At 38.6% G+C, this 15,808-nt stretch overlaps 1 protein-coding gene and 1 long non-coding RNA gene across 4 annotated transcripts in view; one reads left to right on the forward strand and one right to left on the reverse strand.

Moving 5' to 3' along the window:
- dazl (deleted in azoospermia-like) overlaps positions 1 to 15,808 on the reverse strand; it is a 71,067-nt gene that overhangs the window by 41,035 nt on the left and 14,224 nt on the right. The gene's annotated exons all lie outside the window — the stretch shown is intronic.
- On the forward strand, positions 8,729 to 14,023 carry LOC309510809. The gene is made up of 3 exons (XR_014210440.1): positions 8,729 to 9,226; positions 13,012 to 13,357; positions 13,991 to 14,023. It is a non-coding gene; the product is annotated as an uncharacterized lncRNA (long non-coding RNA).

Genomic DNA, 15,808 nt, shown 5'->3' on the forward strand with positions numbered 1-15,808 from the left:
CAGCAGGCCATTCTGTGTTGAGCGAACGACCCTGAGCGGAATGAGCGAGGGAGCGGAATATTCAGAAATGCGCTCTCCGCTCACATGCTCTGATCGGAACAAAGCATGACAAATTCAAACTTTATTTCGTTTTCTCCGTAGCTTGAACACTCACTACATTAGGCATAAGAGCGTTAGTTAGCGCTGTCCATTTATTTATTTTTATTTCACGTTTAAGTACAATATTATGTTAGTCCACAGCATCTGTCAATCATCCCCGCTTGCTATTTGGGGAAACCCAGCGCTATGATTGGTTGAACTCCACTTTTGCTGTTGCTTGATTTGAGAACTGCGCGTGCACAGAGGCGTCACCAGGTTTTTGCCTAGTTTAGAGTGAAAAGTCATACCAGTTTACTTTGAGGTCAAAATGCGTATCCGCATTTGGTTGGCAGGTCTGTAAACTGCAAATTAACATTCTATGCTAATATATCATAAAAACTATATGTTACAGATGAAATATGAATGTTTAGACAAGATTTCGTTGATTAGTTTTGGATAGATTATAAAGTTTTTACTGTAAAAAACACAGTACACATTTAATAACCTTTTGTTCACCAATTTCTGCTCATATGTTAAATATATATTTAAAGTATGTGATGTTTTGTCAAAAATAAAGTAGGCATATTGAATTATCAACTAAGATGTTATTATAGTGTTTGTTCCAATATTCAAACTAATGAATCATTAACTTTGAAATGCGTATGATAAAATGTATACTTTTTACAAAGAAAGATTACACTTGAAATAGTTAAAATTGTAATTGTTGTTGATTTACATGTGAAAACTTTTGAATAAAATAGCAAAAAAAACATTTACAAGGTAGATGTAAGCAACATCTTAATAGGTCAATGTAAGCCTTCTCATTAAATTATTTATTGTTTTTTTATTAGTGACACATTTGGGGAAAGGATATATTCCAAAACTTTTTGAAAATACAGTATGAGAATTAACTGCATAGTTACTAGAAATGTTTACCTTGGATCTTATACAATTTGCATGCACACAAAATAAGTCCTCACATTCTTAACTTGTGGTACCCAGTGACACCTGAATGAAAGGCTCATTATGCAGCTCATTATACGGGTTATTGTCTTAGGTGTGAATCACAGCATTATTCATGATCATTCACGCCCCCACGCATATTGCCTTTCCAAACAAAACGTGTCTTACAAAGTTTAAATCAATGTATTGTTTTATGTGAATGATTAGGCAGGATGATTTTCAGATCATTTTGAAGCAAGAACTCTAGGGGACAACATTCATTAGACATAAGTCTTGTGGACACATATTTAGTATGTGTTTTGTGGCCTTATTTCAGAAACTTTAATTTTTAGTTTTTTCAAGAACCATGCATAAACATTCTCTCAAAAATACAAACATGTACATACATGTTGCTCACATATTATGGTAGCCCTGTTTGTGCTAAATAGAGTGTAATGACACCTTTGCCATTAACCCTCTGGAGTCTGAGCGTTTTTTTGGGCCCTGGGGGTGTTCTGACATGCCCTGACATTTGTGCTTTTTTCAGTTGCTTATAAACATATTAATGGCAAAGGTGTAAATTCACTCTATATAGCACAAACAGGACTACAATAATATGTGAGCCACATGTATGTACATGTTTTCATTTTTGAGAGAATAATGTTTATGCGTGGTTATCGAAAAAACTAAAAATTAAAATTTTTGAAATAAGACCACAAAACACATACTAAATATGTGGCAATAAGACTTTTGACTTATGGATGTCGTCGCCTATAGTTTTTTCTTCAAAATTATGTGAAAATAGTCTTGCTTTATCGTTCACATAAAACCATACATTGATTTAAATTGATGTAAAACAGGTTTTGCTTGGAAAGCCAATATGCGAGGGGGCGTGAACGAGGAGTGGTTTACACCTTAGAATACACCCACTCTGCATAATGATGAGCCATTCACTCAGATGTGACACTGACTGAGCCACAATGAAAGGACAAAAGATATATTTAGAAGAAGACTTATATTGACCATTTAAGATTTTGCTTACATCTATCTTGTAAATATGTTTTGCTATTTTATTAAAATGGTTACAATTACAACAATAATTACAATTTCAACAATATTTCAAGTGTACTCTTTCTTTGTAAAAAAAAATGATTATAGGCCCTACATTTTATCTATGTATTCATTAGTTTGAATATAACCAACATTGGAACAGCTAACATCTTAGTTGATGACTTTATTTTTGACAAAAATCGTATTTTATATATAGAAATGGCTAAACAAAAGCTTATTTGATGTGGCAGTATATTCTACAGTAAAAACTGTACCCAAATCTACTAAACAAAATGTTGTCTTTCATATTTCGTCTGACTGTAACGTTGTTTTCATGAAATATTAGGGCATATTGTTAATTTGCAGTTTAATACGTTGCTTATACAAATAGCCTACATTTTATTTCAACATTCAGTCGATGTTTACTTATCTCAGTATAGCAATACAGTTTGCTAAAACATCATCATTCATTCACACACGCGATTTAAATTTAAACTGTCTTTGCCAGCTGTGGTAAACAGCGCGCATTCATGGCGTTTATTCATTCATAAACAGAAACCCACGTGAAGAAATTCACGTGAGAAGGAAAAAACTTACTTGTATTCCTCAGCTCGCTCCTCGATATACCCGCACTTCTGAGGGACATTTTCGATTAGTATTATTCCTCACAGCGCTGCAAGACGGTGTAAACAATGATCTAAATAAACGTGTGTGTTTTCTCGAGCTGATGGGGGCGTTCACAGGATTGCCTCAGCCATTTGCGTTTGAATAGCGCGCGCTCTCCGTGGGCGGGGCCGATTATAACGTAATGAGATGAGATGAGCTCGACTGGAATCGCTCTCTTTTAATACAGATTTCACAAGATGAGAATAATTGTTTTTTTATATAAATGACTTCATTTAAAAGAAGAGAATTCAAGCTTCATGCCTGTCTGTCTGTATGTCTGTTTGACTGAGTATTCGCTGAGTTATTGTTAATTTTCGGACGCGTTTCAGAATGGACTTCACTGGCAGAGAGAAGGCAGAACTCGCTTCGTGTTTATTTTTCTTTATTTGGCAAAAAGCACAACACTTTGTTTTTATTGTGAGTATACACAAAAATAATACACATTTAACAGAATCGATTGATGTATGAAACTCCTATGGAAAATCAAAGTCAACAGAGTATTTATGAGTTTCTTTTACACTAATAAAAAAAAAGCGAGCTGGTATCGCCGGCGATACCGTAGACCTCAGGGGGTTAATATGTTTATAAGCAACTGAAAAAAGCACAAATGTTAGGGCATGTCAAAACATCTCAAGGACCCCCCAAAAAAAAGATTATATCGTCCATCGGCACAAGCCTAATTTGGTGCAGAGAAGATGGCGAAAGGTTGGTATCTCGTGAACACCTTTACACAATCACACATTAAAAAGTGCTATAAAAAATATTTTATATTCTGAATACAATGTTGTCAGTGTGTTAATGTGACCCTTAGCAAACAAGCGAATGCGCCTTCTTTAGAAAGTTAACTAGTCGTAAGTTTGCGGTAAAATGCAGTTGGTTTGTCGAGGTCAAAACACTATATAAGCTGTGAATCAAATAAACTTATTATAAATAATGTTTAGGCTGGTCCGAATACCATTTTTTGAGCTTCGAAGCTTCGGTAGTAATGAACATCGAATATTCGAAGCTTCGGAGAGAGGGGCTGAACATATTCTTCTCTCGAATAAAGGCGGGAATCTCTGTGTCGGTATGTCCGTTTGCATTTTTATTAACTGTTCATCCAATCGACTTCACAAGGGAGTGCAGTGTCGCATTTGGTGCAATATAGATGGACACGCGAGACGCGACACATTCAGAATTAATAAACTTTTAGTAAACTACAGAACAGCGCGAGCGGGAAGCGGCGTACCTAACGCGGGCTGGGCTTATATGCTCCGAGAACGGACACTGCACTAGTGCTATAAAACGCACACACACAGGTCTGTTAAATTTAGCAATACTTTTAAGGTAGTCTAATATTTTTCTGACTAACAAATTACTGACACAGTAAAGGGTAGATTTAAATAAAGAAAAACGAAATTTAAATAAAGAAAAAAACTTAATTTAAATAAAGAAAAACTAAATTAAGTTAAATTAAAAACAAGATTAATTTAGATTGATAATAACGGGTAAAAAGGCTAATTTTGCATTTTGGCAAAAGGCAAAGGGCAATTTGTTTCTATTATTCTATTTTCCACAATGTCGTCAAAGCAACGCAGCTTAACCCAAAACACAAGCTCAGGCATGCACTTCTGTCCATACAAACTCCGCTGTTCTGCGCTCTAGCCAGAGAACACTCCCATTGCTGGAACACTTTTAGGCGTCGGTTCTATTTCTAGCATGCGGTTCTATTTTCCGCGTGGCTCGAGCCGCGCCTGAGACGCGTCTCATGCAGGCAGTGTGCAAACTCCAACCTGTTAACATGGGAGACGAAATAAAAACGGACACGCCACGCAGCCAGTGTCTCGCCGGCCTTATTCAAGCGCGAATGAGAACTGTTTCGCGGGGGATCCCAGGTGTGCAAAAAAAACGAAAACAATATTCGAATGTCAAATTTTCAAATCGAATACCAACCCACCGAACGAATATTCAAATATTCGGGTCCAGCCCTAATAATGTTAGGGCTGGGCGATAAAACGATAATGATAATTATCACGGTATAATTTCTCTCGATAAAACAATATCAAGAGTTCCCTAAATGTTCGCTAATGTTTATGCGCCAAAAGTGGAAGAAACTCATTTGAACCGCGCGCCACACAGACCATTTATCCACTCGGCTCAAGTCCAAACGACAGCGCAGCACGAGCTCACTAGAGCAGATGCGTTTACTCTAATCGGTCTCGGTCATGAGATCCGGTGAGAAGTGCTTGAATTCAGCGAAGAACACCATGTCTCAGTGATTTAAACCAGTTTAAAGGCAGATGAAACAGCGCTGACAAACAGGAGAAACACTGCGCAACGATACAGTCGATTTGTCGCTTTTCAGTCTGGTTTCTACAACTTTCACTTAGGAGCAAAAATCTGCCTTTAAACTTGAAAGAAATAAAGATTTGACATTTATCGTGATAATTAACCCTTCGCTAAGCCCCGGCCTCCTTAGTTACTGTTGCTACGCCTGACAAGCTTTCGTGCCTGGCACGTCTATTACAGTATGAATGCACCGGTGTCAAGACATTCCCAAGGAGATAATTCGTAATTTTGGGCGAACAGGTGAAATATCTGAGAGAGCAAGACAAAAGGGACTGCAGTATGCATTCGAGGGATATATCCACGACATAATATGAAACCGATTAGAGAATAATTTAATCAAAATTGAAGCTAAAGCCTATAAGTTAGGTCCCAGCGCAAGCAGCAGCCGCCTCGTACGCTGACCATTCAAATGGGAAACACACAAATTGAGGAACAGCTATGTGCATGCACAGCAGGGTGAGTGAAATTTGAAAATATAATATTATAAATTAAACAGCTTATCCATAAATCTTGTGGAATAAACAAGACATTAGCCTGACCACTTTGCAATGATAACATTCTCCCGCTTATATTTTTAGCGCGCCAGGCTACTGCTCACACGTCGTGGCGCAAACGTAGGTGTTTTTGTTTATCCTGTCATCCCGGCATTTCTCCCCTTGGGTTTTAGGTTTCGGGAAGGGAAAAAATTCCACCCCCGTCCAAACTTTTAGGATACCGGGTATCAGATTTGCACAATCCATACGCACAACGCTTCAGCATGTTTCCCTCGCTCGAAAGCTTGCCAGACCTCCCGCGCCTAGTTATAGTGTCGGTTTTCAGGCGTGGCTTAGCGAAGGGTCAATTATCGATATCGACTGATATAAAAAAAAATTGAGAATTTTTTTGGCCATATCACCCAGCCCTAATTGTCACTAACATTTTCCAAGGGTAGAAATAAACAGATTCTCAGAAATAAACATTTTGAATAAAAAAACTAAACAGTAAACGGGTACTGAATGTCACTCGCCATTCTGATGTTGCTTGTCTTTGGATTCATTTGGTGAGTATTATCCTCCTTTTCTTTGAGGGCCTTCCATTTTATTTCTCATGGAAGTTTTGAAAACAATTTTGTGGGTTTTATCACTTGTCTCAGAATCTGAAGAGTTTTCTGGTATCTGCTCTATAACTTGCATCCTCTTTTCTCTACTCTCATTCCTTCTACCGTAAAATGAGCTAGGTGGGAAGCCCTGAAAGAAAATATCCAGTTAAAAATACTAAGATAGTCACCTAGACATACTAATATCAGTTTAACCTGTACATTTTATAATTTGTAAAAAATAAATAAAATATAAATAAAATAAAATTACCTCAAAATACAAAGATGGTCAAAATTAGGGTTAATCCCTTTTTTATACCCTAAACAGGCAACGTAACACAGGAGTCACATACTTTTCAAAACGTGCTAAATAACAGGAACAACATATGAATTAATTTTCTTCTTCAGCACTTTAAGACAATGTTCACAATAAATGTTAGCAGTATTATTATTATTTTTCCAGAAGAAAAGTATAATATACATTTACTTCCCTCAAAATCTGAATGTCCTGCACCACCGGTAGCCATGTTGGATTTAGGTCAGGCTGACTTAAGGGGGGTCGCACACCGGACGCGCAGCTCGGCGGCGCGCCGCGCAGCGCTACGTCTTTTAAATTCGAACACATTATTCTCTATGAGAGTACACACACCGGCGGCGCCTTTCGGCGTCTGTCCGCGGCGGCTCAGGACCGTGTTCAAAATCCTGCCGCGCCACAGAGCGCCATTTACATAGTTTTACATTAAATTTACATTTATGTGTCTCAAATCGTAGTTAATGTATATACGGACTTCACCATGTGCTGCAATATACATTTAGTTTTATATTTATTTACAGAAATCAGAAAATTGCTGATGTTATCGGAATTTCAGGTGAGAATTGTCCTAGACGTGGCGCGACGCGGCGCTGAGTTGCGCGTCCGGTGTGCGGCCGCCTTAAGGCTACGTTCACACTGCAGGCTGAAACGACCCAATTCCGATTTTTTTGCCCCTATGCGACCTGTATCTGATCTTTTCATGACAGTCTGAACGACACAGATCCGATCTTTTCAAATGCGACCCAGGCCACTTGGGTATGTGGTCCCAAATCCGATACATATCCGATCTTTTCAAATGCGACTTCAGTCTGAACGGCCAGGTCGCATTTATCCGACCCGCACGTCATTGATACGCGAAAAACGTCATAATCCTGCGTTGAAGTAGTCGTCGGTTTGAAAACGGACTGCATATTCGTCGAGCTGAGGTAAATCTGCCGAACGGGTCGACCTCGACGAGCCCGTTAATAAAAAAAAATAAAAAAAAAGCCCACGGCCATTATATATACGTTATGTTAACTTATTTGTGCTGAATCTGATATTAGATAGGTCAGCGGCTGCTGTCTGGCTCTTGTGTAACGGTCGCTGCGCGCGCTCGTGTGTGTGTGTGTGTGTGTGTGTGTGTGTGTGAGAGAGAGAGAGAATCACAGTTAAAGTTTAGCTACTTCCGCAAACAAAAAGTGACGTTGTTGACCGTTGAGTACTCTTCTGCGCATGCGAGTCACTTCTGGGTCATTTCACGTTCACACAGGAGATCACAAAAGGTCGCATTTAATTGGAAATGTGAACGGCCTTGCAAAAAAATCAAATTTTTTCAAAAAATCGGAATTGAGCATTAAGCCCTGCAGTGTGAACGTAGCCTAATTGATCACAAAAAACTTGAAGCAAATCACGTGACCAGCATACTCAAGACAGACCAGGCTGTGATAAATGATAAAAGGATTTGATGAAAAAAATCTCTTAATATGCCCCAAAAAAGACAAAAACTATGTAACTTGTGGTTTTAGGGTTAAGATACAATTAATGCAAAACAAAATTCACTTTAAAGAAAGGCTTTCAACAAAAACAAACTTAATGAAGTGGTCAAAATCATGTCTGCCCACTCCATTTGTCTCTCGATATATTGCGCATCTTATGATCTTACTCATGCTTTTCACTTTTCATATAATCAACATAGATGGATTTTTGTAAAAAAAAAAAAATGTAAACATGAAACTAAATCGTTTTATTTAATGACTAGGCTACAACACGCAGGCCTATTAGCCTACAGTAAAAAATAAATTTAATGTCGGAGCGGGATTTGAGCGAACGCAGTCTTACGTGGGGGCACATATAAGCATGTGGGGGGAGCGGTACGATTTTCGAACAATCATCGAATAGTATTTTGCTTGATACGCCAGTCCTTAATATTTGGTGTTTTAAATGCCTGTTTGAGGTCTCTGTGAAAGTTATAAAGCAGTCTTCTAGTAACGCTTTCAGAGCAGTCACGTCCGTAACATTGTTTTTTCCTCATAAATGCGAAATCAAAAAATAAAATAAAAAGAATATTTTATGTTCTGTGGAGAGCCAACCCTTCTTCATCCGTTTTTTTGTGTCACGTCCATTAGGGCTGGGTAATATGACGATATTATAGTATAGCGACGATGTCTCGCAAGTATCGCGATGTAAATGATAAAAGTCTGTCTCCAGACGATAATCGTCAATATATATATATTTAAAAAAGGCATTTCTCACATAGCCCTATAGTTATACACATTTATTCACATGCAATAACATCAGTGTTTCCCCTATAAATGTTTCCAGCAGCGGTGCTGTTACGTGCCGGAGGTTGTTACCAAGCCACTCGCGGGGGGTCCGGGGGCATGCACCCCCGGAAGATTTTTTTTTTTTTAATAACCCCTTAAACCATGACTTCTGGCAAGTTTTGTGGATAGAAATGGACATTGAGACATACAAATTTATATATATATTACGGCTGGGAATCGATTAAAAAAAATTAAATAATTAAAAACGCACAATTTGCTGTGATTAATCACAATTAATCGCATTTCCCCCAAACTTGTAATCATCAATATTTAAATGTAGAATCACTAATTAAATTAAACAACACACAAAAAAGGGGAAAAAAAGAAAAATGTCCACACAAATTGGACATAAAATAGCCCTATATTAAAATATAAAACATCAATATATTATTCTTCATTCAGTTCTATGCAACATACTCAGATTTAACAGATTTATTTTTTGACTAATTATCAAAATAAAGTAACGTTACAGTCATACAAAGCTATTATTACCAGAGCAGGTCATTTTACCATTGTTGCCCAGCATGGCTATTCCAGCTCAGCAAACAGAAGTCTACTACTGAGAAATTTCACGTTATTTGAGCGGACTTTGCTTTTCCAGTGCGTGATCGGTATATGACTGGAGCGTTTAGGCCGTGAACCACAGAGCAGAACCCGCAGCAAAAACAAGGAGCGGAACATTGAGCAGAGAGCGCCGTGCGCCGACACACACACACACACACACACACGGAACGGAGAGCGCGGCGCAAACACGGAGCAGAAAAGACCCGCACGTAAAGTTACTAAACAAGCTGCGCGAGAATGAAACCTGATCGCCGAACACGGAGGGGCGGGACGGCATATTTTCCATAGACAGTAAAAAAATGGACACAGCGACCCCATAGACTTCTCCTTTCCACAGGCTTGCTCGCTCTCCCGTGGCGTCTGTCATTGCTATGCAACCATGAACAGAGGCGCGCAGAGAAAACGAGCGCGCCGCGTCGCTTCTATTATGAGCGCGCTTGCCGCGCGCCCACATTTGAAATATTTGCATGTGAACGGCCCCTTATGGCAACGTGACATTAGCCTAATCAAAATATTTCCATTTGTGGCTCTTTCCTCCTTTCTTGTCAACAAGTGGATTCAGAGCCATCGCATTAGCAGTGCCGCCGGTCGCCATGTTTCAGTGTTTTTAAGTGAATGTCGTGATATTACTGATCATGTGAAGATTTTTGCAGCGGCGCTGAAAATCCCCGCCGCTGCTTAATACATTGTAGGGGAAACACTGAACATGAACGAAATTATTTTTATAGGCTAGTTAGTAGGATTAGGAATAGAAAAGAAAGGACACGTCTGCATGCGCGCTGTTTTCTGAGCTGCACAAAGCGTGCAAAGAGCTGCCTCTCATATAGTCAGGGCTCGACATAAGCAATGGCCCGGGGCCAGTAAAAGAGTATGTCGGCTAGTTGATTGTCCATCAGCAAAACAAACAGCAAACGTCATACACAGTGGCGCGAAGAGTGTCAATGTTACTTAAGGTTATTTATAACATGTTAAAATGTCAAAGAACTACGAGGCTGATATGAGAAACGGATATAAATCCGATCTTCAATTCCCACACTATATGCAGATTTAATGGCGTGCACGTCACCGAAAGCAACAGAAATGAGCTGCATTTTATTGATCATCAGCTAAAATTCAAAGAGAAAGAGCGGCAACAGCCTTGGTAAGATCATTTCGTTTCTTTACTTTTAATGATGATGATTGTGTGTTAAGAGTCTGCAACTTACTTTTTAACTTTGATTTGCGATAGTTTGCACGTTGGCTTAACGAATACATGCTCACCTGCGGTGATGCGTGTTGCAGTAGCGTCGTCATATCTGGCTATAACATGACATATAGCCATAACATGACATATAGCCTATAACACGCTCACACGTTTATTTTTTTAGCATTTTTGGTAAGTAAGTATGCAAAACTCTTACTTACAAAAAAAGGAGGTCCAGTGAATAAAATGGACCGCTGAGGGAGAAAAGGGAGGGGTTAAGGGGAAGAAAGGAGGAAAAGTGGAATCTCTTAATAAAATGGATCCCTGTGAAAACCACATTCTCTCTGTGTTGGCGAGCCTATGTTCATTGCAGGACAAATAATACATACTGCAATAACCATTCATAGTTACAATGACAATTTGGTTATTTTTGCATGTCTCCAGGGGCTCTCTTAATTCCTGTACTCCCTTTGCTGTATTGATTAATCCTAATGTATACAATAAATACAGTTTAATGGAAAAGTGCTTTACCTTATATTTCTTTCAGGGCCAGTAAAAATATAGAAGGGGCCAGCAAAAATCTGATCTGGGATTTTTTTTTAGGTTGAGCCCTGATATAGTGCACGGACACATACACAATTATCTCTCACAATTATCCTTCTAGTTCATTGATAGCATCAAATAAACATGAATAAACATCAGAAGAATTTTTGGTTCAACCACGGAAAGACGTAGGTAGGCGTCATACCTTTTTTCAACTTTTGTAACTTTAATTAGCGTAATATTTTATTTGCCTGTTGTTCAGTGCTGACCGCTCCAACGGCAACATGAGTCTGTGTATGCGACCTTGAGATGCATTCCCTGTCAAACATCATTTATCCTTTATATGATTTTTTTTATTAGTATGCTATTCGTTTTTATACAAATTTGTTCTGCAGGCGAAAACATTAAACTGTACGGTTAATTCAGAATAGCAGAGATATATCCAATTTAAAATAAATTAATTAATCAATCAAGTAGCCTAGGCCTATTTTATTTTGTTTTACAGGCGTAACGTTAGCGCAGCTCACATTTCAATAAACGTGACGTCCCAGTAAAATCTCACGTTTGAGTTAACAAGCTCTTATATTTCGCAGTAGATTCATTTAGATTGATAATAACGGGTAAAAGGCTAATACATTTTGTTTCTGTTATTCTATTTTCCACAATGTCAAAGCCTTACCAAATTACAAGCTTACGTAATTATTCAAGTTACATTTCATTTATACAGTGAAGACTTATTTTGCATTTGATTATTCAATTTCTATACCAGAATACTGTTAGATTTACCTGAAAAACAAAGCACTGGTTATTGTATCTTTCTTCTATTGTATTTGTCTATGCTTATATCATTTATTTATTTTCTATGCAGATCCACTCCCTTAATAAAAGAGCTATTCAAGTCATCTGGCAAAATTGTTTTTTATATATATATATATATATATATATATATATATATATATATACACACACACACACACACATATACATTATATATATATATATATATATATATATGTATGTATATGTGTGTGTGTGTGTATATATGTGTGTGTGTGTGTGTGTGTGTGTGTGTGTGTGTGTGTGTGTGTGTGTGTATATATATATATCAGTGTTTCCCCTATACATTTTTCCAGCAGCGGTGCTGTTACGTGCCGGAGGTTGTTACCAAGCCGCTCGCGGGGGGTCCCTTAAACCATGATTTCTGGCAAGTTTTGTGGATAGAAATGGACATTTTGAGACATACAAATTTGACATACCATCAACAGAAGGCATGATTATTGAAGCACGTACCTTGAACTGGTCACAAACAGGATTAGGACAGGATTATTGTTATTTGTTTTATAGTTAATAGTTTTATAGTTAATTTTCAGCTGTAAGGTAGAAATTGATAGTGGAAAAATGAAACTCTTTCCACCTTACCTGCACTACTGATCTTTTTTTCTGTAACACACTTTAGCACTTAGATACATCATCATGTAACCAGTACTTTCATTTATTTGATCCTGTAGACATTTTGAACATTAAAATCCAAATGAAACTTTTCATTAGTTTAAAAGGTGACTAGCTTGCAAAGCCACTAACCTCCAGGGACGTGCAAAGAGTTCATCAGGGGCAGGGGCTCAAATGTAAGAAACGGGCAATATGTATAATAAAAATAAAATAAAATAAATAAAAAATTTAATTATATATATATATTACGTCTGGGAATCGATTTTAAAAAAATTAACTAATTAATCGCACAATTTGCTGTGATTAATCGCAATTCATCGCATTTCCCCCAAACTTGTAATCATCCATATTTAAATGTAGAATCACTAATTAAATTGAACAACACACAAAAAAGGGGAAAAAAAGAAAAATGTCCACACAAATTGGACAGAAAATAACCCTATATTAAAATATAAAACACCAATATATTATTCTTCATTCAGTTCTATGCAACTGACTAATTATCAAAATAAAGTAGCTATTATTACCAGAGCATGTGATCAGAGCAGGTAATTTTACCATTGTTGCCCGGCATGGCTATACCAGCTCAGCAAACAGAAGTCTACTACTGAGAAATTTCACGTTATTTGAGCGGACTTTGCTTTTCCAGTGCGTGATCGGTAGCCAACATGATTGGAGCATTTGGGCTGTTAAGGAGCAGAACGCGCAGCGCAAAGACGGAGCGGAACATTGAGCAGAGAGCGCAGTGCGCCGACACACACTCACATGAACCATGAAGAGAGGCGCGCCTGAAGAGCGCACCGCGTCGCTTCTATACGAGCGCGCTTGCCGCGCGCCCACATTTGAAATATTTGCATGTGAACGTGAATGTGAAGTGAACGACCCCTTATGGCAACGTGACATTAGCCTAATCAAAAATATTTCCATTTGCTCTTTCCTTGTCAACAAGTGGATTCAGAGCCATCATATTAGCAGCGCCGCCGGTCGCCATGTTTCAGTGTTTTTAGGTGTGTAAGTGAATGTCGTGATATTACTGATCATGTGTAGATTTTGCAGCGGCGCTGAAAATCCAGCGGCGCTGCGCCGCTGCTTAATACATTGTAGGGGAAACACTATGTATATATATATATATATATATATATATATATATATATATATATATTATATATATATCAATCAGTGTTTCCCCTACAATGTAGGTACTACAATGTAGCGCCGCTGCAAAATCTTCACATGATCAGTAATATCACGACATTCACTTACACACCTAAAAACACTGAAACATGGCGACCGGCGGTGCTGCTAATGTGATGGCTCTGAATCCACTTGTTGACAAGGAAAGAGCAAATGGAAATATTTTTGATTAGGCTAATGTCACGTCGCCATAAGGGGCCGTTCACTTCACATGCAAATATTTTAAATGTGGGCGTGCGGCAAACACCCGCACACTACGGGTGTTTGCCGCACGCCCACATTTAAAATATTTGCATGTGAAGTGAACGGCCCCTTATGGCGACGTGACATTAGCCTAATCAAAAATATTGCATGAGCTGAGTGAGCTTTCAATGTTGTTACGGAAAGGGGCGAAGCTGATTGGTTGGTTCTTGTCACATGACCTGCGGTGTGTTTGCGGCATTCTGAAGAGTTGAGATTTTTTTAATCTCGCTGCGCCTGGAAAAAAACGAGTGCGTCGCTTCAATTATGAGCGCGCGCGCGCCTACATTTGAACGACCTTGAGCGCGCAAAAGATGCGATATGTGAACGGCCTGTTGGCGAGACCTTTTTTAGACCTGACTAAATGAAATTTAAGACCACGGATGAAAATCTGGCCGTTTTTAAGACATTTTAAGGCCTTAAATTTAAAGTTCAGAATTTTAGACTTTCTAAGACTTTTCAAGACCCCGCGGGAACCCTGATATATATATATATATTAGCAGGGTTTTTCCTGCATAGAGAATTATGAGGCGGCCGCCTCCGTCAAATTTCGGGCCGCCTCCGTCTGTCGACAAAAACTCAAGACGGAATCACATGATTAGATACCTCTTTTCCACCGACACGATTCCGCAGCGGATTCACGGCCGGGTTCCATTCCATTCTCAAACCATTCTGCGCATTTCGACTGCATCAGAATAAGCACGAGCCCGGCCCTGGCCCGAGACGCTCAAGCACAAGTCCGACAGCTCATCAGAATTATCAGCCCGAGTCCGACTCGAGTCCGTTTTTTTAATTATTATTATTACACAGCGGCAGCCTGCCCTATTTGCAGCCATTAAAATAGGTCAGTTTTGTTAGTTATGTTTCTTTTCATTTCTTTATCATGTTAATTTAGACAAATGTTTTGGAGCATTTTTTTTTTTAAATGACGACCAAGCAGCCGAACCGACAGCGAGTATAGCCTACAACATGTTTGATCAATTTAGCCTCTCAAATCAACGCTAATAGGCTACTTTACTTGGCTACAATCCATAGATAGGCTATAAAACACTTCAAGCATATCACACAGACAGTTAATTTAACAAATGATTATTTATTAAACCACAGTGAGTAAAGCAACTTTTTTTGAAATACTGAGGCAGGCTCAGGCTGCTCGAACCAGCGCTCGCAAACGAAAGGAGCAATAGCCTATCTAAACCAATTAAATTAAATAAACTTGCAGGTTATCTTACCTCAAAAATGCACGACAGAACATGGCTATTCTTTTTTCCAGTAGTTTCCAACAGTTAAACGAAAATAAAAGTCCAATCAAACGAAAAGCATCCGTAGTTTCCAACAGTTAAACGAAAATAAAGTCCAATGAAATGAAAAGTTAGAGCATTCTTTTACAGAGCATCGTGGAGAAAAAGAATAGCATCCACAGTGTAGCCTAAGGTTTTAACCCAGTCCTCCTCTCTTCTATCACTCTTCCCGCTGCGTTTTAAGTTGGCCATCTGCGATTTTTTCTCTTAATATTCTCCATTATTTGCACATGAGGTGAATCGTGGGTCGCGCTGATGGGAAACCTTCTGTGTGTGTGTGCGTGCGTGCGTATGTGTGTGTGTGTGTGTGTGTGCGTGCGTGCATGAGACTGTCATGTCAGTCATATGTCACTGTGTAATTATAAGATTATGAAAGTTATGAGGTTATGAAATGTCTTTCTATGTTTGTTTTTCTATCGTCGTCGTCAGCTTCTCATATTTTTTTTATTAATGTCTAAAAATATAAAAAGAAGGATAACCCAAAAAAAGCCTGAGGCCCGGCCCGCATGTGAATTATGACGTGAGAATTGGCCCGAAGCCCGGCCCTAGGGGCATAAATAAGTCAATAATAATAATAAT

This window comes from Leuciscus leuciscus (genome assembly GCF_965113295.1).
Source record: "Leuciscus leuciscus genome assembly, chromosome: 12".
Taxonomy (NCBI): Eukaryota; Metazoa; Chordata; class Actinopteri; order Cypriniformes; family Leuciscidae; genus Leuciscus; species Leuciscus leuciscus.